The sequence below is a fragment of the Syngnathus scovelli genome, chromosome 21, assembly GCF_024217435.2.
Source record: "Syngnathus scovelli strain Florida chromosome 21, RoL_Ssco_1.2, whole genome shotgun sequence".
In the NCBI taxonomy this organism is placed as follows: Eukaryota; Metazoa; Chordata; class Actinopteri; order Syngnathiformes; family Syngnathidae; genus Syngnathus; species Syngnathus scovelli.
This window is the reverse complement of record NC_090867.1, coordinates 275,001-302,199: the sequence shown is the minus strand read 5'-3', so window position 1 is coordinate 302,199 and position 27,199 is coordinate 275,001. Positions and strand designations below refer to the sequence as shown.

At 43.2% G+C, this 27,199-nt stretch overlaps 4 long non-coding RNA genes and 1 other non-coding gene across 6 annotated transcripts in view; 1 reads left to right on the top strand and 4 right to left on the bottom strand.

Moving 5' to 3' along the window:
- Nucleotides 1–3,703: 3,703 nt before the first annotated feature.
- LOC125991716 (uncharacterized) lies at nt 3,704–4,577 on the bottom strand. Its single transcript, XR_007489428.2, has 3 exons — nt 4,352–4,577; nt 3,919–4,136; nt 3,704–3,849 (listed from the first exon to the last, which is right to left on the bottom strand). It is a non-coding gene; the product is annotated as an uncharacterized lncRNA (long non-coding RNA).
- Nucleotides 4,578–6,536: 1,959 nt separating this feature from the next.
- On the bottom strand, nt 6,537–6,651 carry LOC125991817 (U5 spliceosomal RNA). Its single transcript, XR_007489458.1, has one exon. It is a non-coding gene; the product is annotated as a U5 spliceosomal RNA (small nuclear RNA).
- A 3,284-nt stretch (nt 6,652–9,935) lies between these two features.
- LOC137839815 (uncharacterized) lies at nt 9,936–18,736 on the bottom strand. Of its 2 annotated transcripts, none has more exons than XR_011086105.1 (2): nt 18,464–18,736; nt 9,936–14,484 (listed from the first exon to the last, which is right to left on the bottom strand). It is a non-coding gene; the product is annotated as an uncharacterized lncRNA (long non-coding RNA). The 2 variants fall into 2 exon arrangements; XR_011086104.1 differs by lacking the exon at nt 18,464–18,736 and adding an exon at nt 16,395–16,716.
- Nucleotides 18,737–19,404: 668 nt separating this feature from the next.
- The window catches only part of LOC137839816 (uncharacterized), a 13,386-nt gene continuing 5,591 nt past the window's right edge, over nt 19,405–27,199 (top strand). Inside the window, exon 1 of the long non-coding RNA XR_011086106.1 lies at nt 19,405–21,184. This is a non-coding gene — a long non-coding RNA (uncharacterized lncRNA). The remainder of the gene's footprint in view (nt 21,185–27,199) is intronic.
- LOC125991715 (uncharacterized) lies at nt 24,273–25,618 on the bottom strand. Its single transcript, XR_011086145.1, has 4 exons — nt 25,033–25,618; nt 24,860–24,937; nt 24,687–24,761; nt 24,273–24,500 (listed from the first exon to the last, which is right to left on the bottom strand). It is a non-coding gene; the product is annotated as an uncharacterized lncRNA (long non-coding RNA).

The window sequence follows — 27,199 nt, the reverse complement described above, 5'->3', positions numbered from 1 at the left end:
CTGCAAAGGTCAAATTGATCTTTTAAATTGAAGGCATTCAGTGTTTTTGTTTTTGTTGAAACAAGCTCTACAAAAAAAATAAAAAATTGTTTTGTTTTGAAAATGTTTTGAATATGAATCAAATCCATATGTTGTATAAAGCTGACTGACCTGCCCCACTATCCCTCCTCTTGAGCCATGTGACACGCACCATGGCTCAATATTGCTTCCCATTTGCATAGGTTCTTCGGTAGGGTAGGTCATTTATAGTGCCAAATCACTAATCTTGCCCCTTTTTTTTGTCCATAATGGAACTTCACTCTATGGACTTTGTCGCTGCATATCTTTAAAAATGTTTCAGTGATTTAATCTGCTTCTTGTGTGTATAAAATTTGAAGTGTCTTTTGTGCTGCAGCTTTGTGGTTCTGTCTGCAAGCTTGTTACCTCTTGACACCTTATCAGTTTTGTGTGTGTGTGTACTGCACACGTGCACATAGCTACTTTTCGTGGCAATTGGACTGTTTTGACAACTAGCTTAGCAAGTAAATGGATGGCCTCCACGAATGGGGAGCAACTCAGCTAGCAAATGATTAGACATTTTCACTTTCTTGTAGTTTCTTTAGTTACTTTTCAATCGTTTTCTCATTGTTTATCATAAGAATCTTGGAAATTTGAATACAAATCAAAATGTATGTTTTATTTTACTCGACTGTATGATTTAGAGAATCCATATATAGTAAAGTGTTGTATTACTACATATGATTTCATCATTATTTAATTTGACTTTCGTTCCAAAACGCTTCTTAATTTTTCAGTTCACACATCTTCTACATGTGTTACTGGTTCTCCAGTTTTTTTTTTTCTAGTTAATTATCAATCGATTTTTTTAGCATTCAACCTGCTCAAAATCACTCTTTCATCAAAGTCGCTCTATTAATTTTCTATAGTAGTCGCCAACAACTTCAACCATTCAACCTTTCATTCAGGCAATCATTCATCAATGCTCATCATATGCATCTCACACAGTCTCCAAAAAGGAGTCTTCCTATCACATTGGTCCCATTTCATCCAAGCTCACCACACAACATTCATATATCATTTTCAACTCAAGTTTCTTGGTAGAACAATCCACTAATTCAAAAAATAACTTAACAAAAACAAACAATTGGCAAATTAATCGGAATTGTTTCTTTGTTTTTAAATTTAAAGAACTCAATCTCTCAGATTTAGCTTGACTTTAGAATTTTGTATAATCTTGTAACACAACCAATCAATTATTCCTATTAAATGTAGCATTGCAAAATCTTAAATTCACAATTTAGCTTCTCCCAATTCCTGAAAGCATGTTCTGTTGTTTTGTTTACTCCGAATTTCTCATGAGGGCTTGACACTAACATGCACTAGTGTGGATTAGTTTCTGCTCGCAAACAGATTTCTCTCTTTTTCTTTCATTTTTATCTGTCAAAATTGTTTCTGTTCTGCGGTGTAAATTCAGCAGTCTAGCAAATTTCTTCAAATGGAAAGTTTAGCCTATCTTCATCAATTTAACACATACGCACACAGATGCACAGCTCTCGCGTGCGGAAGGTAGGTCCCAGCACCAATGATTCGTCACAGGCTGGCCATTTCCTGTGGTCGATCATGAGCTGGTCCCTCCCATGCACACGAGGACAGCCCATTCTAATTTTATTTATTTATCTTCTAGAAGCAAGTTGTATTTCTTTACAACTTGATTTGCATATTTTAACTTTAGTGTAACACAATTTGATCTGTAGTCATTTGTAATTTGCCACCTCAAAAATATTATTATTATTATTATTATTATTATCAAACTCCTCTTGCCCCTCGCTTGAGCCGCGGCTTGAGCTGCGGCCTTGCACCTGCTCACAGAGGCCTTATTGTGTCCTGGTCTGACAAACACTTGTGACCTCATCCGTTTTCATTTTTCTAGCTTTTGTCTCTTGAATTCGTTCTTATCTCTTTGTGAAGATTTCAACCACACTCTAGCACTTCTACCAATTCTTCCACATTTCAAATTTCCTTGTATTCCTTACATATTCTTTCACTTCAGCATGTATTGCATACAATTAAGAAATCTACTCGCCATGAACTTCTCATCTCAAAGAAGAGCAGAGCAAGAGATTTACCGTTCTTATTTCCCATCTTAATTTTAGTAGTTTAAGGTTTTACAATTTTTTTTCACATTTTTTTTCTTTGAGGATCCTCAATGCAGGTTTAAATTGACGTTTCAACAAATTACTAGCCTGTATTAATGCCGTGGATCAATGCTAGAACAGCTATTTAGTCAATTTATCCTACCAGTCACACACTCAATCACACAAACTCTAGCACTTTTTTAGGCCTCATAGCTCGGACAAACCAAAGCCGTATCTCATAGCTCGGACAAACCAAAGCCGTATCTCATAGCTCGGACAAACCAAAGCCGTATCTCATAGCTCGGACAAACCAAAGCCGTATCTCATAGCTCGGATAAACCAAAGCCGTATCTCATAGCTCGGATAAACCGAAGCCGTATCTTTTGTGCACCTGTGGTTTTTTACGTGTTTCACAAACAACAACACAATCACACAACTTCGGGCCTTTAATTTACTTGTCCCCTGGTTCGTTGCACTGCCGGGTCCCGTCAATCCACCTCTGTCAGGCGAAGGCAGACCTAAGATGCTGGCCCAGCGAAGAATTCTTGTCAGGGTTTTCCAGGTTATCTTTATCGTAGGATTATGTTGGAATGCAACAGGTAATAAATACCCTACCTTGTCCTCTTTATCACAAGGTCGTAAAACATCCCCTGACATGTTTGGACTAGAGGACAAGGGCTTTCTACTCAGCATACTCATCCCCCCACTCTGTTTCTCTTAATAAATATGCCCTTGCAGGGTGGAGAGTTCAGACCTCCATTCGAACATCGCTGCACGCACAGCGACAAATGGACTCTCCACCTGCAGGTGTCTAAAAGGACTTACTTGTCTCCCGTGTGGTTCCTGCAAATTAAGTTGGAGTGAGCGAATCTCTAACAATTCTCTTCCCAGGACTTTCTCCTCCAGGTCCTCCTAATGGACGCTGTCTTGTCGACAATGCAGCACGTCCTTCTTCGTCAGACAGATAGCGGGTATGAGGGATCCCGGGTTTCGGCACCAAAATGTTAGAGATTTGCTCACTCCAACTTATTTTGCAAGAACCACACGAGAGACAAGCAAGTCCTTTTAGACACCTGCAGGTGGAGAGCTCACACGTTGAAGAAGTGAAGTCTAAAACTCTCCCTCCTGCAAGGGCATATTTATTAAGAGAAACAGAGTGGGGATAAGAGTAGGCTGAATAGGAAGCCCTTGTGCTCTAGTCAAAACATATCAGGGGGTGTTTTACGACCTTGTGTAGGATGGGACAGCTATCTTATTTATTACCGGTTGCATTCCAACATAATCATACGATAAGGATAATCTGAAAAACCCTAACAGTAACGTTGTCATTGTGTTTCAAATATAAATGTTCTCTACCACTATGATCCTCTCTTTGGTCTTGTTTAATGGTATTCCACTACCCACAACATGCTAGTGAAACACCCAACAAGAATGTGAAACTACTATTATTAGCATTGGGTTAGGGTTGTTTGACTAACGTTTATGTTAGATTACTACATATCTGAGAAAGGCGGTTGTCATCGTTTTGGCGAATGATTTGACCCACATGCAGGAAACCAACTCAGAAGTTCAGAATGAGTGATGAGTGTTTATTGGAGGAGATGCGGTGGAGGCAGAGCGGGAGGATCTGCGCTAGGAGCAAGGAGCAGCAACGGCGGAGCGTGTGGAGTTCAGCCAGACGGGGTGGATCTTGGCGGTGAGCCGTGGAGGGAATCTGCCAACAAAATACACAAGGCTTGGTCAGAGGATACGACGTGGCTATGGCGGAGATCTTACAGCAGACCTGAGGATCAGGAGAACGTGGCGTCGATGAGCAAGAGGGTATCGAGGAGCCAAAGGCACAACCGTGGAGGTGATCACAACAGGTAGGACACGACGAGCAATTGACAGCATGCTCCTTAAGAGCCCTCCTTTAACGGGCCTGATGAGCTCCAACTGGGTCCTCTGCCACTCTGCTCACGGTTGCTCCCTGTGGAAAAAGGAGGTACACCACCCCGGACCCTGACAACGGTAAGACAAAACCAGGAGTTACTGTAGCTACTCTCTGTAACGTAAATTAGTCATGTGTAATCTCTAAAGCCAAAATTGACTGCATATTCACTGCTGATGACTCCTAACATCCTATCACATTTTAGGGCTTTTCACACTGCACGTTCTTAGCCTCGGGGCTATCCTTAGCCATTTTCAATATGAATTTATATTAAAGGAGAACTTACCAAGTGCGAACAAAGTCCATTGTTGTCAATAGATCCGAGGCAACGGTTGAAGATCCGTGCAAAGGTGGGTGCTAGTTGTTCAGCACAGACTTTCAAGCAGGAATGTAACACGCCGTCTGGGCCCGGTGCCTTCCTGATGTTTTGTCTCCGGAACATGTGGCACACTTCTTTCTCGCGGATCTGGAGTGCGGGCGCGGCCTCTGCAAGAGAGTAGGTGACAACGGCGGTGGAGGAGTGGACAGAGCGGTTGTGGGGGGAGGTGAGTATGTGGATTGTGCTGCAGGAGGTCCTGTTGTGTGGGAGGACCGATCAAACCTGCAGTAGAACCTGTTTAGCTGGTTTGCAAGCCTTGGGCTCTCCACAGGACAGGGGGTTCGTTATTTGAAGCCCGTGATGCTCTGCAGACCTTTCCACACTGTTGAGGGATCAGGATTGGCAGAGAGGTGTCTCTCCAGGCTCTCCCCGTAATACTTGCTGGCTTTCCTGACCTCTCGGTTCAGTGTGTTTCTGGTCTGCTTGAACAGGTCCCGGTCGCTGCTCCTGTAGGTCTCCTCCTTGACTTTGCGCAGCCTCCTGAGGTTCGGTGTAAAACAAGGTTTGTCGTTGTTGTACGTGTGGTGAATTGTCTTTGTTGCTCCGCTGGTCTCCAAAAAAAACACTTGGTGGAAGATGGCTGGCTGAGAGAAGGAACACTTCAGTGACACACGGCTGATTGGGAAAATATTTTATTCAACCGATGTCAGAGTGAAGTTTCTCCAAATATTCGAGTGACCCAAAAGCAAAGATGTTAGCTGCTCCCTCTCGTCTCCCAGGCATCGTATCTCTTATACTCTTATATCGCTTTGAATAACAGCTGCGGTTCGACTCTCAGTATACTTGTTGTTTTCGTTGTCCCTAAAAGGCCATCTACTCGGTTCTTTTGTGGTCACGGACAACTGCCCCTTCTACATTCTAGGTACCTATACATTACTGAAACTAAACCTCCCTGTCCAGCACAAATAACCTATGCGTAATCCCACTGCTGCCGGCCCGGTGTTCTAAGGCAACATGCAGAGACACATGCAGGCTAAAATTTACAACATACGTGCAGAAGGTCTTAGTCTGCACACACAGATTCTCACAAAAACTGATGTATGATGTGACAGTGTCAGTGAGTTCATGCAGGTCTGAAGTTGCAGCTTCAGAAACTCCCCAATCGGTGCAGTCAAAGCGAGCTTGGATGTCCTGCCTTGTCTCCACTGTCGACTTCCTCACAGTCCTCACAATAGGCTTAGAAGTCTTTAATTTCTGCCTGTAGGCCGGGATCAGATGAACGAACTACACAGTGGTCCGAGAGTCCTAAAGCCGCACGAGCCACAGAGTGGTATGCATCTTTAATGACGGTGTAGCAGTGGTCCAGTGTCTGTGCCCCTCTGGTGGGACACGTTATGTGCTGTCTGTATTTGGGGAGTTCATGTGCGAGGTTCGCCCTGTTAAAATCATCCAGAACAATGATTAGTGAATTTGGTAGAAGTTTCTCCATGTCTGACACCTGGTCAGCCAGCATCTGCGTGGCTTCACTCGCACGTGCGTGCGGTGGAATGTAAACAGCCGCCATGACGATCGAGGAGAACTCCCGTGGTGAATAGAACGGCCGGCAGTTCATGAAAAGTGTTTCTAAGAGAGGGCTGCAAGACTCTTTCAACACCGTGACATCAGTACACCAACGTTCATTAATATAGAAACAGAGACCACCTCCCATTGATTTTCCAGTGAACTCCGCGCTGCGATCTGCACGCAATAGCCGAAACCCACCTAACTCCACGGCGTGGTGGTGGGTGCGTCCGTCAAGCCACGTTTCAACGAAGCACAGCGCGACGGATCTTCTCAAGTCCGTGTTCTTTGATGTGAGGAGCAGGAGTGCTTATTGGTGGGGTGGTTATTGGTTTTTATTCAATAACAATATTCTTTGCCAAATTGCAATAGACTGACATGTGCCCATTCAAATGGGTACCACCAGACATTAAACTACATTGATAAACGAGGGCTTAAACGTGATTGTCTGTCTGCACTCGGCATAATTTCTCTGTTTATGTGAACATGTTCACATATGTGTCGGTATGAATTATGTGAACGTATGACTGTCGCGCGGAGAATGATATAGGTGGCTATCCGTTGCGATATTGATATTTTAACAGAGAAAGAATGCTACGCTTTCGCAGAGCATCAAAAATATTGAGATAGCCTCTTATATTTCCTCCCCACGGAAATCTTTAGTAAAAGGCAAAATATTTATTCCATCTGAAGAGAAGAAAGAGAGAGCTGATAATCTGGGTCAAACCGGGCCACCCCACTGCTGGTCAACCAAATTCACAGGCGTTCTCACACTCAAATTGCAGCAACCATTCCTTCTAATACAAACAATAGACCTTCATAGATTTACTATACTTACAAGGACTCAACTTAAATAGAAGGTTTAAACGAGTATTTTGTGTTCATTAATGTCTTTTTTACTTTAAACATTGTTGGCGCACAGGATTGTAGGTACCTGATCGAACACTGACGGCGCTCGTTCTTTCAAACGGTATCACCTATCGATTGGGCGACTATTTTGCAACAGTTGTATGTCTTGGTACGTGTACTTGTAAGGGATCGGACAGTACAGCCAAGTGCGTAGCGACAGACTTTATTGTGGAAGGGGATGATGGGAACAGCTGGCGCTAGAGCGACGACCGGGCTGGAGAGGACAAACGATTCTGCGGGATTTCCAATAGTCAAGCGAGTCAGTATCTCAGGGACTGATGAGCGAAGCAGCATCAAGGGACAGACTGACACTTAGGTGTGCGCTGGCGGCGCTGATATCTCGCTGTCCATGAGCCCGTGGCAGGTGACGGCGATTCCACTGACAGGTGGGCGTGGTCCTGTCGCAGGTGGCGCCAGCACGTGACAGTACTTTTGGTATGAGAGAATAGGAAATGATCCCATCTCTGTGTTTTATTTGAAAATTTGTAATTTCATAACTTTATTCAACACAAATCGGGAAACAAAATACGATCGTAATTTCTCAAATGGTTTCTCAAATTTCAGAAATGCTCTATATCTCTCTTGTGTCGCAAATAATTGAGGCTTTTGACGTTGCTGGCATGGTTTGGAGTGTAATTCACCTCCACTGCGATGGTGGCTGTAATATTAGGTGAACTACGGTAGTAGGAACCTTTGAATAGCGCGGTATTCCTGAGGGGTGAATAAACGAGGGGGGACCCTTTTGACTGTTCAATCCTACTACCGTCTCACGTCTGGTTCTTCAACGTATTACTATTAATTATAAATTAATAGATAACCCAACATGGTGTCAGAAGTGGTGCTAAAAGGAAGATACCACGGAGTTGGAGGTCCCGGACATTGAAAGCCTCACAAAAGGGGGAGCAGGTGCAGTCCGTGTGCGTGACGGTGAGGAGACGCAAGCATGAGAGGTTCCATGTGCCGCCACCGGAGAAATTCACGTTCAAGCCAGAGGAATGGCCGAAGTGGATAAAGCGCTTTGAAAGGTTCAGAGTAGCATCCGGACTGGAAACACAACCTGAGGGAAACCAGGTAAATGCCTTAATCTACACAATGGGAGAAGCGGCCAAGGATATCCTCACGTCATTAAGATTGACTGACAGAGAGATGACCGCCTATGGAACGGTGAGGGAAAGGCTAAATGCACACTTTATTTCAAGAAGAAATGTAATTTTTGAACGAGCCAAATACAATATGTGACAGCAAGAGGCGGGAGAAACTGTGGACAGCTTTATTACTGCACTTCACTGTCTATCGGAGCATTGTGGCTACGGTGCGTTGCATGAAGAAATGATCCGAGACAGATTGGTGGTCGGATTAAAAGACAAAAAACTCTCAGAACAATTGCAGCTAGACCCGGACTTGACTCTAGAGCGGGCCATGACAAAGTGCCGTCAGAGTGAACAAGTAAAGAAACAACAAGAAATGTTGAAAAGTAATTTTAACATGGAAGCAGCAAGCGCGGAACTCAACAGCGTCAGCCTGAAACAGCGTCAGCGAGCCGACACTGCCACCTGCTGGAAAAGTACGGGAGGGCAACAAAAGAGGACAATGGTTAAAAAGACGTTCTCAGAGACCCCAAAACAGACAAAATGTGGGAAATGTGGCGATTTGAAAGGACACAATCCACAACAATGTCCAGCAAGAGAAGCAGCATGCAATTTGTGCAAGAAAAGAGGACATTATGCCAAGGTGTGCCGCACAAAAATGGTGCATGAAATGAATGTCACAGAAGAGAGTGTTGATTTATTTTTAGGGGCACTTAGCAATGGCCAAAATGATGACCCATGGATTGTAACAATATCAATGGGTGGCACAGACACAAAATTCAAAATGGACACTGGCGCCGATGTCACGGCGATACCAGCAAAACTCTACAACGGACAGTTGGCAAAGCTGGAGCACGTCAGCAGAGTTGTGCGTGGGCCAGGAAATGTACCTTTAACGGTGGAAGGAAAATTCAATACTAAACTCCACAAAAATGGCAAGGAAACAATGCAAGACATTTATGTCGTGAAAGAACTAGGATTCCCACTATTGGGACGGCCAGCACTAAATGCACTGAAGTTAGTAGCTAGGCTTGATACAGTGACTCTCGACTCAAAAGCTAGAGTAAAACAACAGTTTCCCAACCTGTTCAATGGATTAGGGAAATTGGAAGGAGAATACGACATTGTGTTGAAACCCGATGCAGTGCCATTCTCAATCGCTACGGCAAGACGTGTTGCGCTGCCACTACTTCCAAAGGTGAAGGAGGAGTTGGCGAGAATGGAGTCACAAGGCGTCATCAGTAAGGTGGAGGAACCAACCGAATGGCGTGCCGGAATGGTAGTGGCACCCAAGCCCAACGGAAAAGTACGGATATGCTCTGACCTCACAGAACTAAATAAATCTGTGCAGAGGGAGCGACATCCACTTCCAGCAGTGGAACAGACACTGGTTGAAGCTGGTGGTTGAAGCGCTGGTCTTTATGTTTGAATGTGACAACAGCCAGGAACAGCCATGATTAATGAGCAACAGGACAAGGTGTGTCCTTTCATCAAAAAAGAGGAGGCGGAGCCAGAGCAACTTTGATAAAAGAGGAGGCGAAAGAGAAGGAAGAAGAGGATATCTACAGTATGCCCTCAACTTGTCTCTCATTGAAAAGTATAGATGAGGGTCAACATGAGGTGAGCAAAGCGGCGGAGCCTGCAAGAAGCAGCTCTCGTCAACACACGACAACAGAAGATAATCGAGCCCACCGTTGAGGATCGCAAGCAGACGACCTCTTAGCTCCAACATCAGATTGTGATGACATGCTGTCACATGCTTCTGATGCTGCAGATGATGAGTCAGAAGTTGATATTTTATACCAAACACTGGAAATGTTCTCAGTGTTGGAAAATGTAAGATATCTTTTTCCAGATCACTTTGTGGCTGAAGATTCTCTCAGAAGGTAAACTTAAAAATACATGCAAGAACACACATAGGTGAAAAATATTAGTTTGTGGCCAAAGATTCACTCAGAACAGTCACCTAAAAATAATCACAAGAACCTACACGGTTGAGAAGTCAAGTCCAGTCAAGTTTATTTGTATAGCCCTAAATCACAAACAGTCTCAAAGGGCTTCACATAGCCAAAATTGACAATTATTCTCAAAGCATCCCCTGATCATAAGCTCCCAAAAGGGCAAGGAAAAACTCAAAAAACCCCTACCAGGGGAAAATGAGAAACCTTGAGAAGGGACCACAGATGGAAGGATCCCCCTTTCAGGATCACCAGGTTATAATGGATGCAGAGAGTACAAAAGTAATACATAATATGAAAATCAATGAAAAAAATGGATGTCGGAGGTGTCCTCGATTGTCCTGGCAGTGTCCTCAAGGGGGCCGATCCGCAGCTCCCCCATCCCGAACTGGTCCCCGAGAATCCAGCCAGCCGCTATCCGCTTTTGAGCCACCTAACCCCCTCCCCAGCCGGGGAGGAGGTGGGCAGAGAGAACAGAACAAACTCCGGCCAAATCGGCCATCACAAGTTAGTTAAAGGCCATCTCATAGAAATGTGTCTTTAAACGTGTCTTAAATGTTTCTACTGAGGTAGTAGTTCTAATATCCATTGGTAGGGCATTCCAAAGCTCTGGAGCCCGAATAGAGAATGCTCTAGACCCTGCAGACATTTTCTTGGCCCTCGGTATAACTAAAAGACTAGCGTTTTGCGAACGAAGGTTACGAGACGGAACATAAGGAACGACTAGGTTGACGAGATATGAAGGCGCTAAGCCATGCAGTGCTTTATAGGTTAGTAGAAGAACCTTGAAGTCACATCTTAAATGGACCGGGAGCCAATGTAATTCGGCTAATATTGGGGTAATGTGATCAAATTTTCTTGACCGTGAGAGCAGCCTCGCAGCGGCATTTTGCACTAACTGTAGACTTTTAATACTGGATTTAGGAAGACCAGAGAATAATACATTACAGTAGTCCAGGCGCGACGTGACGAACGCATGTATAATAGTTTCCGCATCCCCGGTCGAGAGGATAGGACGAATCTTAGCAATATTACGAAGGTGAAAAAACGCAATCCTGGTTATATTCTTAATGTGTTTTTGAAAGGAGAGCGTTTGGTCAAATATTACCCCGAGATTAGTTACCGTATCACTCTGAGTGATAGTACGGTTATCTATAGTTATAGTGGTTTCCTTAAATAAATGTTGATAACGAGTAGGACCAATTATCAACATCTCAGTTTTATCCGGGTTAAGACGAAGGAAGTTGAGAGACATCCATTGTTTAATCTCCGCAAGGCACGCCTCGAGATTACAGCAGTCCTGTGGATCTGTCATCGATAACGGCATATATAATTGGGTGTCATCCGCGTAGCATTGAAAACTAATATTCTATTTACGTATTATGCCCCCAAGCGGAATCATATAAATATTAAATAAAATCGGTCCGAGTACAAGTAACATTATAAAGCTCAGAGGACGTATTACCATGGACCACTCGGTGCGTCCTGCCTGATAGATAGGAATTGAACCAGCTTAGTGCTGACCCTGAGATACCAACACAACTTTTAAGACGCCCTAATAAAATATCGAAGTCTACAGTGTCAAAGGCAGCACTAAGATCAAGTAGTAACAATACAGACGACGTATTTGAATCCATAGCTATGAGGAGATCATTAGTCACTTTAGCAAGTGCTGTCTCTGTAGAATGATTGGCTCTAAAACCAGACTGAAAAGAGTCATATCGATTATTATCGACCATGTAATCAATAAGCTGCTGTGCTACTACTTTTTCGAGAAGTTTTGCTATGAATGGGAGGTTTGAAACTGGCCTATAATTACTGAGACAGTCCGGGTCAAGATTTGCTCGCTTAAGTAGTGGTTTAATAATAGCGGTTTTAAAGGCCATTGGCACTATCCCAGAGGAAACAGACAGATTGATTATATTTAAGATGGACGGTCCTAAAATTGGAAATATTTCTTTAAGTAGTTTGGCTGGAAGCGGGTCGAGTAAACATGTTGTTTGTTTAGCCGTACTAACCAATTTTGTAAGCATTTCAAGGGACACGCTTTTAAAATTTGAGAGGGTTATTGCATGATCCCCAGCGCTAGTAACCGGCGGAGCGATTGGCATGGTATTCTTGATCTCGTCCCTAATGGACTCAATCTTTTGAGCAAAAAATTTCATAAACTCGTCAGCTGAGTGGAAGGAGCTATCGGGGGTCGGCTGGCGCAGAGTTAGCTTTGCCACTGTATCAAATAAGTATTTAGGATTATTTTTATTAAGATTAATGACTTGCGAAAAATAACGAGTTTTTGCTAAAATAAGCGCATCTTTATATTTCAGGAGGCTGTCCTTCCATGCCTGATGGAAAACCTCAAGTTTGGTTAAACGCCATCTGCGCTCATGCTTTCTACATAATTGTTTAAACGTACGTGTTTCATCTGTGTACCACGGAGTTGGCCATCTACGGCGAGTTTTCAGACGTAGCGGTGCCACAGAGTCGATGGCTTTTAATAATGTCGCATTGAATTCATTTGTAAGATTATCGATAGAGCCACTGTACGCGGGAAACATGGCGGTTGCCGGCGACAGTACCTCAGATAGCGCAGTTGCAGTCATGGAGTTAAAATTACGGCTGCTATAATTCTGATTGCTCTCTTGTCTTTGACAAGGAACTAAAATTTCAAATTTTATTAAAAAATGATCAGACAGAACAGTAGTGTATGGCAGTACTGTTATATTTGAGGTTGCTAGTCCTCGGGATAATACCAGATCTAAGGTATTTCCATTCTTATGCGTTGCTGCCTGTACAGCTTGCGTAAAACCAAACGTATCGATTAAAGTTTGAAATGCCGAAGTCAGTGGTTCCGACGGTGAATTCATGTGGATGTTGAAATCACCCATGATAACTATATTATCTGCATTTGTCACTAGATCAGCCACAACTTCTGAAAATTCATCCAGGAAGCCAGAGTAAGCCCCGGGTGGGCGGTAAATAACGACAAGATAGAATGACGGTAACGCAGTGGATCGCACAATGAGAATTTCAAATGTTTTAAATACGTGAATTGAGCGAGGCCTAAATCTAAGCTCAGAATTTGAGATGAGGGTGACACCCCCACCCTTTTTTCGAGGGCGAGCCACATGCGAGCTCACAAAATTTGGAGGCGAGGCCTCGTTAAGTGGCAGCAGTTCATTAGGTTTTAACCAGGTCTCGCAAAGACCAAAAACATTTAGATTATGTTCCATGATAAGGTCATTAACGAGAACTGCTTTCGTATGAAGTGATCTAATATTCATAAAACCGAATTTAAGTGTAATTGGTTGATCAGGGTGCGTATCTATCGAAGGATTTTTAAACGGGATGCGAGTAAAATTGTGTTCTCTAGGCCTAATATCACCTCTCAAAAGTTTATTAGGGCGGTGGGATGAAACGACCGTGGGAATTTGTTGATGAGTATTTGTTACACATGTGAAGTTATCTAAAACAGGCACCGTTTCATCAGCAAGACCGGTCGGGACGGAGTGATTGGATTTGTCTACTACCCCAGTAGAAAGTGTGTTTATGTGTACTGCAGCACTATTTAAACTGTCGCGCTCTAGTCTACACGAGGAGCTATGTGTATGCTGAAAGTCTAGCCTAGCGCTAGTTAACTTTAACTTAACAGACTCCAAACCCATCCTCACAGGTGGTCTAATCACCTGTGCCCTGGCCTGCTCTAAAGTGACCTGTCATGAGTGGCTCAAACAGTAATCTATATTCCTAGAAAGAGTGAAGGCGCCTTCACAGTTAGGGTGAAGGCCGTCCTTCCTCAGCAGGTCGGGGCGGCCCCAGAAGGAGGACCAGTTATCTATAAAATACAGTCCCTGCTTTTTACAGAACCCAGCCATCCATCGATTAAGGGAGACTAATCTACTAAACCTCTCATCAGTGCCTCTCCCAGGCAGGGGGCCAGAGACAAATACTCGATGCCGACTCATCTTTATGGCAAGGTCACAAGTCCTCGCTATGTTTTTCTTTGTGATCTCTGACTGTCTCATCCTAACATCATTGGAGCCGACGTGTATCACTATGTCCGAGTAGCTAGTGTTGTTGGAACTACGCTGTTGACTAGGCCTATTGCGAGTCAGCTCCCTAAGATTAGCTTCTATGTCAGGTGCTCTGCCCCCAGGAATACACATTACCGTGGCTGGATTTTTAAGCGTAATGTTGCGGGTAATGGAGTCGCCTATGACCAAAGTGCGAGGGCCAGCAGACCGAGATGACTTTGGACGGCTATGCGTCTTACCTGGCTCATCGCGATTAGCAAGCCGTTTGGGGCTAATGCTAACCGGGCTAGCGGGCTGACTACAGCCCGCGTCTGTGTCCGCCGCAACTACTGTTATCGCACTATTCTGCTCTAACTGGCGGACACGTCCCTCTAGCAGAGACAACCTCTCTAAGAGAAGGGTGCAGTTGGTGCACGAAGCCGTACATACCTCTTGGTCCGCTGCCATACTTTGTGTCCGAAGAGCGACGATCTGTCAGAACAACCCGGAAGCAGAGAGCTGGAGAAACCTTTTTCCTGCCCAGTTCCTGGCCAAATATTCTCTCAGAAGGGTGACTTAAAAACACACACAAATACCCACACCCATGAGAAACCTTTTTCCTGCTCAGTTTCTGGCCAAAGATTCTCTCAGATGGGACACTTAAAAACACATGCAAGAGCACACACAGGTGAGTAACGGTTTTCCTGCTCAGTTTGTGGCCAAAGATTCTCTCAGAAGGTAAACTTAAAAACACATGGAAGAACACACACAGGTGAAAAAAAATGTTCCTGCTCAGCTTGTGGCCAAAGATTCTCAGAGAAAGGAAGCTTAAAGAGACACACAAGAACCCACACTGGTGAGAACCCTTTTCCTGAAATATAAAGATGCACTTATCTTAGCAAAAACTCGTTATTTTTCGCAAGTCATTAATCCCAATACAAACAATCCTAAATTATCATTAGTTCAAATTTTAGGTCCGTCTGTCTTAAATATAATTAATCTGTCTGTCTCCTCTGGGATAGTGCCAACAGCCTTTAAAACTGCTATCATTAAACCGTTACTTAAGCGACCAAATCTTGACCCCGACTGTCTCAGTAATTATAGGCCAGTTTCAAACCTCCCAATCATAGCAAAACTTCTTGAAAAAGTAGTAGCGCAGCAGCTTATTGAGTACATGGTCGCCAATAATCAATGTGAATCTTTTCAGTCTGGTTTTAGAACTAATCATTCCACTGAGACAGCACTTGCTAAAGTGACTAATGATCTCCTCATAGCTATGGATTCGAACACTTCATCTGTATTGTTACTACTTGATCTTAGTGCAGCCTTCGACACTGTAGACTTCGATATTTTATTAGAGCGTCTTAAAAGTTGTGTTGGTATGTCAGGGTCAGCACGAGGCTGATTCTATTCACATCTATCAGACCGGACGCACCGAGTGGTCCATGGCAATACGTCCTCTGAGTTCTATAATGTCAATGTTACGCGGATGACACCCAATTATATATGCCGTTATCGATGACAGATCTGCGGGACTGTTGTAATCTTGAGGCGTGCCTTGCGGAGATCAAGCAATGGATGTCTCTCATCTTCCTTCGTCTTAACCCAGATAAAACTGAGATGTTGATAATTGGTCCAACTCGTTATCAACACTTATTTAAGGAAACCACTATAACTATAGATAACCGTACTATCATTCAGAGTGATACTGTAACTAATCTCGGGGTAATATTTGACCAAACGCTCTCCTTTCAAAAGCACATTAAGAATATAACCAGAATTGCATTTTTTCACCTTTGTAATATTGCTAAGATTCGTCCGATCCTCTCGACCGGTGATGCGGAAACTATTATACATGCGTTCATCACGTCGCGCCTGGACTACTGTAATGCATTATTCTCTGGTCTTCCTAAGTCCAGCATCAAAAGTCTACAGTTAGTACAAAATACTGTTGCAAGGCTGCTCTCACGGACAAGAAAATTTGATCACATTACCCCAATATTAGCCAATTTACATTGGCTCCCGGTCCATTTAAGATGTGACTTCAAGGTTCTCCTATTAACCTATAAATCATTGCATGGCTTAGCGCCTTCATATCTCGCCAACCTAGTTGTTCCTTATGTTCCGTCTCGTAACCTTCGTTCACAAAACGCTAGTCTTTTAGTGACACAGAGGGCCAAGAAAATGTCTGCAGGGTCTAGGGCATTTTCTATTTGAGCTCCAGAGCTTTGGAATGCCCTACAAATGGATATTAGAACTACTACCTCTCTAGAAACATTTAAGACACGTTTAAAGACACATTTCTATGATATGGCCTTTAATTAACCTGTAGTGGCCGATTCGGCAGGAGTTTGTTTTTGCTCCCTCTCCCCATCCCCCGTCCCCCCACCCCTCCCCGGCTGGGAGGTGGTTCGGTGGCACTCAAGCTGAGAGCGGCTATCTGGATTCTCGTGGACCACTTCAGGATGAGGGAACTGCAGCTTACCTTCCTCGAACACACTGCCAGGACAATCGAGGGCACCTCTGGCAGCTCTTCGCTTTGACTTGGACATCCACTTTTTCATTGATTTTCATATTAAGTATTTTAGGTGCCCTCTCTGCATCCATTGTAGCCTGGTGATCCTGAAAGGGGGATCCTTCCATCTGTGGTCCCTTCTCAAGGTTTCTCATTTTTCTCCTGGTAGGGTTTTTTTGAGGTTCTCCTTGCCCTTTTGGGAGCTAAAGATCAGGGGATGCTTTGAGAATAAGTGTCAATTGTTTGTCTATGTGAAGCCCTTTGAGACTGCTTGTGATTTAGGGCTATACAAATAAACTTGACTTGACTTGACCTGCTCAGTTTGTGGCCAAATATTCTCTCAGAAGGTAAATTTAAAAACACATGCAAGAACACAAACAGGTGAAAACCCTTTTTCTTACTCAGTTTGTGGCCAAAGATTCTCAGAGAAGCGAAACTTAAAAAGACACACAAGAACCCACACTGGTGAGAAAAGCCTTTTTCCTGCTCAATTTGTAGTCAAAGATTCTCAGAGAAGGGAGAGTTTAAAACACATACAAGAACACACAGGTGAGAAACCTTTTTCCTGTTTAGTTTGTGGCCAAATATTCTCTCAGAAAGTAAACTTAAAATCACATGCAAGAACACACACAGGTGAAAAACCTGTCTCCTACTCATTTTGTGGCCAAAGATTCTCTCTGAAGAGAAACTTCAAAATCCACTATTTGTCGGACCCCACGAGCGGTGACCTTATATGCAAGGCCTTTTTGTTTTTTTTTGGTTTGGCGCCACTGTGAGTGGAAGCCTACCAGCAGTGTTCTCTCTTTTGTACTTTATTTTGTTCTTATCTCCTTTTTCTTTCTTTCTATTTGTCCATTCGGCAATGCTGGTGCCTTCGACTGCACCTCGGCGTGTGCAGATTGTTTCGGATCGGATATTTTTTTTCCCTGGGAGCTGGGATGGCTGTACACATCGGTCGTGACTCTACGATGGCCATCCTGCTCATCCGGCTCATGCTGACCGGGTCTCTCGCCTTGGCCTCGCAGCCGCGACCCGTTTGGGAGGTCCGCTCCCTCGTGCTCGTAGGAACCTTGCCGTACCAGCCCCATGGTGACCATCTGCACTGGGTGCCCGGGACGCTGCTCACACGTTTTCTTGTTTCGTGATGTTCTACGGATTTACGACCACGGTCCATTGGGCGCCGTTGAACTTGACTGCCCTTACACCTGTTTATGGACCCTATTAGGCTATTTTGTGTGTTTTGAGGTGTTCTTTGGAATTGAGGGAGTCTGGTTAGCCGCTGTTACTTTTCTCCTTTGTCTTGTTGCTTTGCTTTGATGGCTTTTAACTTTCGTGCTTACTGGCTTTCTTTGTGGCACCGTTGTGTGGCAGCCTTATAGGAGCCTATTGAGTTGCGCTCATGTCATCTGAGTCTTTTATATACCCGCTCTGTGGTATGAATACTGCTGGGGCCTGAATTTCCCCACCCCCAGGGATCTATAATCAATCAATCAATCAATCAATCAATCAATCAATCAATCAATCAATCAATCAATCATCTGGAGATGATTTTTGTCTGATCGCGCAACTGCAGCGCGTCGCCGACCGCACAACTGCTGCTCGCATTATTGTGACAGAGCGGTCGCTAAAATTTACAAAATATTTTTGAAGTCCTGATGTACTTTCCAGAATTTAAGTGGACCTCAGTGCGCAGGGAGCTTAATTTGGTCCGATCGCGCAACCGCAGCGCACCGGGCGCTCACTGTCGCATTGCTTTGGGAGCGTCTTTGTGTTTTAGGATTGCTTTACTGCTCCCACTTGCTTCCTTTGGAGGCACGATTAGAGTTGATGCAATCCTCAGAGTAACGAGAATCAAATAACGAACGGAGTCAGTTGGCATGCGGGTTCTCTCGGCTCATCTCGCGAGGTTCGACAACCGAATTTCGTCCGACATCCGAAACAAAAAAAAAAATCTCGAATTTTTTGTTCAAATACTGATTTGTTCGAGAACGGGGACATTCAAAAACCGAGGCTCCACTGTACAAAAATTTAAAACCAACCTTCGACGGGGATGAAGCTGTGAACCCAGGTGTGCAGACCACAACGGACTAGCATTTCATCGCCATAACCTCTCAGCCACCTCGTCTTGAAAGTCTTGTGTTGACAAGTCACGGTATGTATGTTGTGCCAAGACACTTTGGATGTGAAGATAATGAAAATCCGACTAGGATGTGATTTGAAATGATGAGTGGCAACCCATCGCCTAAATATCTCAGCCATCACATCTCATGCATGAGTTGTATGGGTGACATGATATGGTATGTACGGTTTAGTATAAGCCGCAAGGTAAAATGATACGATACTTTAGATGTGAAACGAAGAAGAGCTAAGCCACAATAGAAGTGACACTGTCAACAAAGAAAAAGGTTTTTTCAATGTTGTCTTACCCCAAATCTTTGGGATCATCGGATCTGCACAGTTGGATAGTTCCACCAACATTTTAAGATCAACATTCCTTCATGGTTTGCCTGGGTGTCCTGGCTGAAGATCCTAAATAAAAGACCCTAAACTTATTGTGATATCATATCGGTCATGATCGTATAGCATGGTGGCCGTAGCATCCTCGGAACGAATCTGGGTCATGGCGTAATTAAATTACTTTGCTGAATTTGTCCGTTGTTCACTGTTGCCAAACAGACTTCTGTTGAACACAAGCTTCCAGACATTACGTCCACCTACGTTTTAACATCAACTTTATTTTATAAAGTTCTTCCTAATTCATCTTGGCGAAACTCCCTCAGGCGTTCCCATCTTTTTTTTAGGCCTGACTGCCACGAGGTAGCGGTAGACACACAATTACGACCCTGGAAGTGCACGCCCAAACCGACTATGATATTAATCAGAATTCATTAATCACTGAAATCCAGTCCTCAGGTCCATGTCATATTCGCTATCAATCGGAACGTAACGAAGCTGTTTCTACCCAGTCACGAACTGGGGACTTTTCGTGTGTTAGGCAAACGTGATAATCACACTATGGAAACATCTGCTACGGTGGTGCACCTTACTTACTGGCCCAAAGTGTCCCTCATTCATTCACATCTTCAGTGAAACCTCCCCAAATCCCCATTCAAACATGCAAAGCATACTATTCGACATGAAAGCAAATCCATTTGTATCATATAAGGACTTTTGACTTGTGATCTGGTGCTACCTCTGTGGAGTTTGTAGGTTCTCCCTGTGCCTGCGTAGGTTTTCCTTGGGTTTTCCTCCCACATCACAAAAACATGCTTGGTCAGCCGATTTAGTAATCCAAATTGCCCATAGGTGTGGTGCAAGTGCGAATGATTGTTTGTCTCTGTGTGCCCTTCGATTGGCTGGCAACCAGTTACAATATGTCCCCCGCCTACTGCACCATTGGCTGCTGGGATAGGCTCCAGCTCGCCTGCGACCCCCCGCGGTACAGATAATGAACGGAAAGGATGGAAGTGAATGGGGATCCAATTAGGGCCTGAAGAGGGAGCCACAGCAATGTGCAGATACTCTTATTAGTTTATACAAACATATATACTTCATCATATCAATCAATGTGTAAATAATTTACCCAAACATAGTTGCTCAATCAGAGCACAGACACAGCACACAGAGCTTTGTGACTTTCACTTACACATAGGCAGTGAGCACAGACACGGCACACAGAGCTCAGTAAAGTTCCACAAAACATTCAGTAAATAACAGGATATTCAGGTGATAACAGAACATACCTTATCCTTCCCTCCCATTCCCTTCCTTGTTCCTGCTTTTGGTCAGTATAAAGCCTTCTGATCTGGAGTGTGACCTTGTTGTTTCTTCTGCTGAAGTGCCTTGTGCACTGACCGCCATTAAACAACCTAATATCTGTTACAAAAACTGTTACTTCACATTTTTGTTTTCCTTGCTTAACGATGGACATCTTGAACAAAACGCAACAGCCCGTTTTAGCTATGCTATTCACAGCCTCGGCTTGACAAACTGAGCTTCAATTCCCTGACACAAAGTTTAAAATCAAAAGGATCTTAAGACTTGTTTCCAACCAGGGACCTTAAGCGTGTGAGGCAAATGTGATAACCACTATACCGTGGAAACTGCGCTGACACACATAGCCTTTTGAAGAGCCTGGCAAAAGTTATACAAAAGTGCGAAACCTAGTTTTCACCCAGTCTCAAATCAGGTACCCTTTAGCGAAACGACTTAGCCTGGGCTCGGCAAATAGGGCTTCAATTCCCCGGCGCGGAGTTCATTTCTTTGAATGAAAACATTGCTTTTGCTGGCACAGTTTTGAAAAGCAAATCAAAAAGTTCATAAGTGCCTGCTTTCTTCCTCACTCACTTTTGTTGAACTTTTGCCGGGCTTCTCAAAATGCTTTGGACGTCACAGCAGTTTCCATAGCGTAGTGGTCATCATGTTCTTCGAAGATGCGAAACAACCCCTGTTTGAGACTGGGTGGAAACAACGTTTTCTAAATTTATTTGTCAGTGTTGTCTGCTTTGCAAAGTGTGCCAGGGACACCTCTGCAAATGTGAGCCAGAAGCTCTCTGAGTCAGCAACAGCCAGGTGTGCGACACTCCGCTAAAATGCTCCCCTGACCACGTGTAGGGTGAAACCAGCCTCTAATCTGTGTTTCCATTTTTTTTTTTTTTTTACCTTTAACTGTCAAGCCAACTCTTTCCTTCTTGGCTTGGCCAGCTGACTGCAGACCCACTCCAGAACTGCCTCCAGTTCATCCATCCAGAAGACATTCAGTGAGTGCAACTTATCAGGGCACAACCTAGTGGAGCCTAATCTGTTGGTTCATGGTCACCCCTTATGAACGTTAAAACCTTTTCATGCCCATATCGCTTATTTCGAGTTGCTTTTATTGTTCATCTTGTCATTCGATGATATTCTCATTCTTGGGTATCCTTTCACCATAGTTAGTTTATTTTTTATGTATTCATTATAATTTCAATGTAGATTTGGTAAATAATGTCCACATTATACAGCTGCATTGAGTATTGTTTGTGTGTGCGTGTGTGTGTGTGTGTGTGTGTGTGTGCGTGTGCGTGCGTGTGTGTGTGTTCCGGCAGACAGATGTAAGAGGGTACATTAGCTTGTTAACACACCCACGAACAGGGGCCCCTGGGTGAGGTGGGGGACATTTTTTGAGTCCCCACTCTTTTATGCTTTAAATCTTGTCAGAATCATGTCTGAAACTATTTGGTGAAGTTTTATAATTTTTGCAAAAAGGGGACCAAAAAGTGTGTGAGTGTGGAAATCACTGCTTCTGCTGTTCCACACGTTTCCACACGGTGTATTCCACACACGTCGTATTCACACTCCATTGTTAACACACCCACGAACAGGGGCCCCTGGGTGAGGTGGAGACATTTTTTTGACTCCCCACTTTTTTATGCTTTAAATCTTGTCAGAATCATGTCTGAAACTATTTGGTGAAGTTTTATAATTTTTGCAAAAATATCAATTTCTGATATTTCTTGCGTGAATTTTATATAGTAAAGCGGGGACATGCGCATTGTGAAATGTCAGACAAACAAAATATTACACACTCTGCTTACAAGCTGATTTTTTTTCATACTGAATAGGGCACTTTTCTGTCCATACAAATAATGCATATAGCTGACATTTCCGACATCTCATTTTTGCTGGTACATTGTCAAGACAGGTTGACTTGTGCGAAGTTTATATATTAAAGAGGGTACGTGTGCATTGTAAAATGTTCCGACAAACAAAATATTACACACTCTGCTTTCAAGCTGATTTTTGCAGACTGAATAGGGCACTTTTCTGTCCATACAAATAATGTACATACCTGACATTTCTGACATGTTATTTTTGCTGGTACAATGTCATCCTATCATAGAGGTTGACTTGCGCGAAGTTTATATATTAAAGAGGGGACATGTGCATTGTACAATGTTCAAGACAAACAAAATATTACACACTCTGCTTTATTGAATTTCAAGCTGATTTATACTTATTGAATAGGGCACTTTTCCGACATTTCATTTTTTGCTGGTGCGATGTCTTCCTATCGTAGAGGGGACTTGTGCGAAGTTTATATATTAAAGAGGGTACGTGTGCATTGTGAAATGTTCAGACAAACAAAATATTACACACTCTGCTTTCAAGCTGATTTTTGCAGACTGAATAGGGCACTTTTCTGTCCATACAAATAATGTACATACCTGACATTTCTGACATGTTATTTTTGCTGGTACAATGTCATCCTATCATAGAGGTTGACTTGCGCGAAGTTTATATATTAAAGAGGGGACATGTGCATTGTAAAATGTTCAAGACAAACAAAATATTACACACTCTGCTTTATTGAATTTCAAGCTGATTTATACTTATTGAATAGGGCACTTTTCCGACATTTCATTTTTTGCTGGTGCGATGTCTTCCTATCGTAGAGTGGACTTGTGCGAAGTTTATATATTAAAGAGGGTACGTGTGCATTGTGAAATGTTCAGACAAACAAAATATTACACACTCTGCTTTCAAGCTGATTTTTGCAGACTGAATAGGGCACTTTTCTGTCCATACAAATAATGTACATACCTGACATTTCTGACATGTTATTTTTGCTGGTACAATGTCATCCTATCATAGAGGTTGACTTGCGCGAAGTTTATATATTAAAGAGGGGACATGTGCATTGTAAAATGTTCAAGACAAACAAAATATTACACACTCTGCTTTATTGAATTTCAAGCTGATTTATACTTATTGAATAGGGCACTTTTCCGACATTTCATTTTTTGTTGGTGCGATGTTTTCCTATCGTAGAGGGGACTTGCGCAAAGTTTATATATTGAAGAGGGGACATTTGCATCGTAAAATCTTTACATATGTTAGCATGTGTTATGTTAGAAGGGTGCCGGTTCAATTCCCCCGCTGACCCTCCCTGTTTGCATGTTCTCTCCGAGGCTTCAGGGATTTGCTCCGGGTACTCCGGTTTTCTCCCACATCCCTAAAACATGCTTGATAAAGCCGATTGAGCACTCCAAATTTCCCCAAGGTGGGACTGCGAGTGCGGATGGTTGGTTGTTTCTGTGTGCCCTGCGATTGGCTGGAAACCGGTTGAGGGTGTCTCCTGCCTACTGCTGGAAAGGCTCCAGCACGCCCGTGACCCCCATTGCGACAAAATGGTGCAGAAAATGGATGGATGAATTTTTACATATTGAAGAGGGGACTTTTATGTACAACAGTGTTAATTGCAAGTGTGTATTTAGTCGTTAGACTACAATGCTATTTAGTCTTAGTTTTATGTCAGTCATCTGGACTCTTTTAGTCTTAGTCTAGTTTTAGTCGACTAAATATAAATTCTAGTCTTAGTCGACTAAATGGTTCTCCAGAATGCCCAGTCACTGGAAATATCAATCACGCTGGTTGTTGGATTTGGTCCACAATTAGGAAAGCGTGCTATCCGCGCCTCACGGCAAAACCCATAGCCAATCACCTGTTATCCAATGTATTCACTGCATGCTCCTTTTATTTCTTCAGTTTTAGGAAAAGGCCAAGACTTGGGTGAGTGTTTCATTTTTTTTCTTACTGTCAAAAAAAGAAAACAAGTGACTTTCACCCCCCCCCCAAAAAAAAAAAAACAATGTTACACTAAGTAAAATAAAGCACTGTTTGACATGATAGACCTGGTTAAGACCAAACTATATATTTTTTATACTCAGAGACCCAATAACCCCCCCCCCCCCCCCCCTTTGCACTTTGCAACGGAGGGAAGGTAAAACGGGAAGAACCCTCGGACAAACCCTGACTGCAGGTGGGTGGCCATCTGCCTTGACCGGTTGGGTGGAAAGAGACAGCGAGAGACAAACTTAGCACTCATTTATTACACATTTCTCCTTAAGGATGCAATTTTGTTGTGTACAAAGAATTTTATGGCTTTCCAGTCTCGTCCATGATCTTTGAGTGATGGATTTTCATTTAAACATTTTTCACAGTCTTCCTTTCGAGGAACCCTCATTTCTGTCAGGAACTGCTTCAAATGACATTGGATAATGTTTTTTTCTGTCTTTGACCAGGGTATTCTGGATTTCACTGTAAATAAACAAAGAAAGTAAGAAAGTGAATAAATAGATGGATGGAAATGATTATCATTCAATCTTCTTAAACAAGCACATTACACAGGCATTATTAGTCATCCATTTTCCTTGTTAACAAATGTCAAACAAAGTGTTTGATTTCAAGGAGAAAATATATTTTAGAGTCACTACACTAACACACCCTTTTGTTTAGATGGCTGTCCCCCAACTGCCTCTCTTGAAGTAGCAACTGTTTCTTTACCTTCCTCTGAGTTTTCTGAAATCACATGATCAACGATAAGACGTTTGCACTTATTGTGATTGAAAGTCACAATGCAGATGTAAATAATGAATGAATATTCAGTGAAAACTTACTTTCTTGACTTTTGAGAGTGGGCCTCTCAGACGGAATGTCCTTCCTCTCAGAGTCATCCGGCTCCTCTTCAGCTGAAACTAAATATTTTAAATCAATACTTGTGCACTAAAAGTCATTTTCCTTTGCTTTGTTTAGTAATAAGTGTAGCAAGTTATTGAAACCCTATACTTACAGTTTATGTTTGGCATTAAGCCCTCCAAGGTCTGTCCTTTGAATTGCCCCACTCCACTTTCCATGGCATAGAGGAGTCTACTGACTTTTGCTGTTTGCAAGGTCTCTTCAGGCAGTCTGTAGTATTCCCTATGGACTTCAATATCATGGCCCATGAAAGTTGCCAGCTGATCAAGCTCATGGCTTTTTAGATTTAGCAGCTGTGAAACAGTAGCCACATGTTTTCGCAATTTTGTGGACGTTATATTTTCTGGCCGTTCTGCTCCACAGGCCTCTGCAAATCTTTTTAGAGTATCGCATCCACGAATATTCCCCTCAGAACCAAAATGGGTGCGGGCAAAGATGTAGGGGTTGTTTGGGGCAATCCCAACCTCTTCCCTTGTTTTGAGGAGAAGATCCACAGATTCCTTGACATCAGGAGGGAACAACACTGGAACTTTGCGGCCTCTTTTCCCCTCTATTTCTACCCTGGTGAGATGATTGCACAGATTCTTCTCCAAAGGGGATAGACTGTTCAGAATGTCATCCTGCATGCTTTTCTTGTTTCTGTCCAGGTATGATTTCAACTCCATCCGCGACACTTCTCCTTCACGACGCCGATTAAATATTATAAGCTGTGTCAGAGTTATTTGAGACAGTTCACTCCATGCCTTTGTCGATGGATGGTCGATGAGTGCTTTTTTGTTAGCTTCTTCAAGGCATTTCAGATGATCACGAAGCTTTTTGATGTCCTCGGATAAGGGCAGTGTTTGGGGGTTGTTCCATTTCTTCCGATAAAGTGTTTTCAGAGCATTGGATGACACAAGCGTTGACCACTCCATTTCGATTAATCGCAGGAATTGATCTGCTCTTTCCTGTAAGCCGTGGTCCTGTTGACGCAGAGCCTCTCCTTGCAAAATCTGTGCCACCGTAACAAGGGAATAGCGCAGTTTCACCGGTGTTGAAGGAACGGCATATCTGTTTGTCAAGTCATTGAACCCATTCATACTTTTCACAGCCTTGAGTACAGTGTTGAACTTCCCTGGGTGGATTAAATCCTTCAGAAAGACAATGTCTTTGTCGATTTCCCTTGCCTCTAGGACAAGTCTGGCAAGTTCCCTCATCTTATTGCGCATGTCTGCCCGATATCGGCTAGACTCGCCATTTTTTAGAAACATCCTCTCTCCCAGTGAGATTATCAGCGTGTCACTTTTCACCACTTGAGTAACATGATCATATGTCATGTCTCCAAGAACCCGTTTCAGTCCGATGGAAATGGAGGTGTCAGTGGGCAACAACATGGAGCAAGCAGCTTGAACTTTTCTCCTCACTGGTCCATCTTCTTTCACTCGCAATTTGCAAATTTTGATATGTCGCCAGATGTCAGATTTGACATACATAGCAAAGCAAAACTTGCATGGCAAATAGTCTGCAGCTGTTGAGGGATTTGTTGCTTGCCTTCTTGGCACGATTTGTCCATTTCCAGATGCTAGTACTGCACAGTTATGTTGGTAGTTTCCTTGATTCCTCACTTTGGTCAATAAACAATTACGCTGGCTTGAGCCTTTCTTATGCATCAGTGCCTTAGCTATGTCAGGTTTATCGCAATGTTTCTGCATCAGATGCCTTGCAATTTTTGCAAAAGGTTTCTCGCAATAAAGGCAGTAATTCCTCTTATCATAGACACGATGATGGGCAGTGTTTGAGGACATTTTAACATGAATACCTCGTTGAATGTCGCTACCATTACCATTATAATTTACTGCCTTTAGGGGTTTTAACGAAGTGCTTGACACTTCTGCAAGCTGTTCTTTCTTATCTGACATGTCCAGCTCAAGGGAAACCTGTTTCCTTGGGATTTTGGAAGGTGGCTCTTTGTAGATCCCTCCCTTTTCTGCTTCTTCATCGTCATCTTCCTCCTCCTCTTCATCATCATCATCATCATCGTCCTCTTCTTCTTCAATATAGTCCTCATCTTTTTGTTCATCTTTATCATCATCATCATCATCATCATCATCATCATCATCATCATCATCAGTAGCATCAGAGATATCCAAGGGAAGGGAAAGCTGTTGCACACTGGTCTGAAATAAAGACACACAACGTATGTACCTTGCAAACAATAAACTGTGTCAATATCCTCAATACTTTTCTCCTAGAAAATAATGTATTAAACCACTTCTTACCAT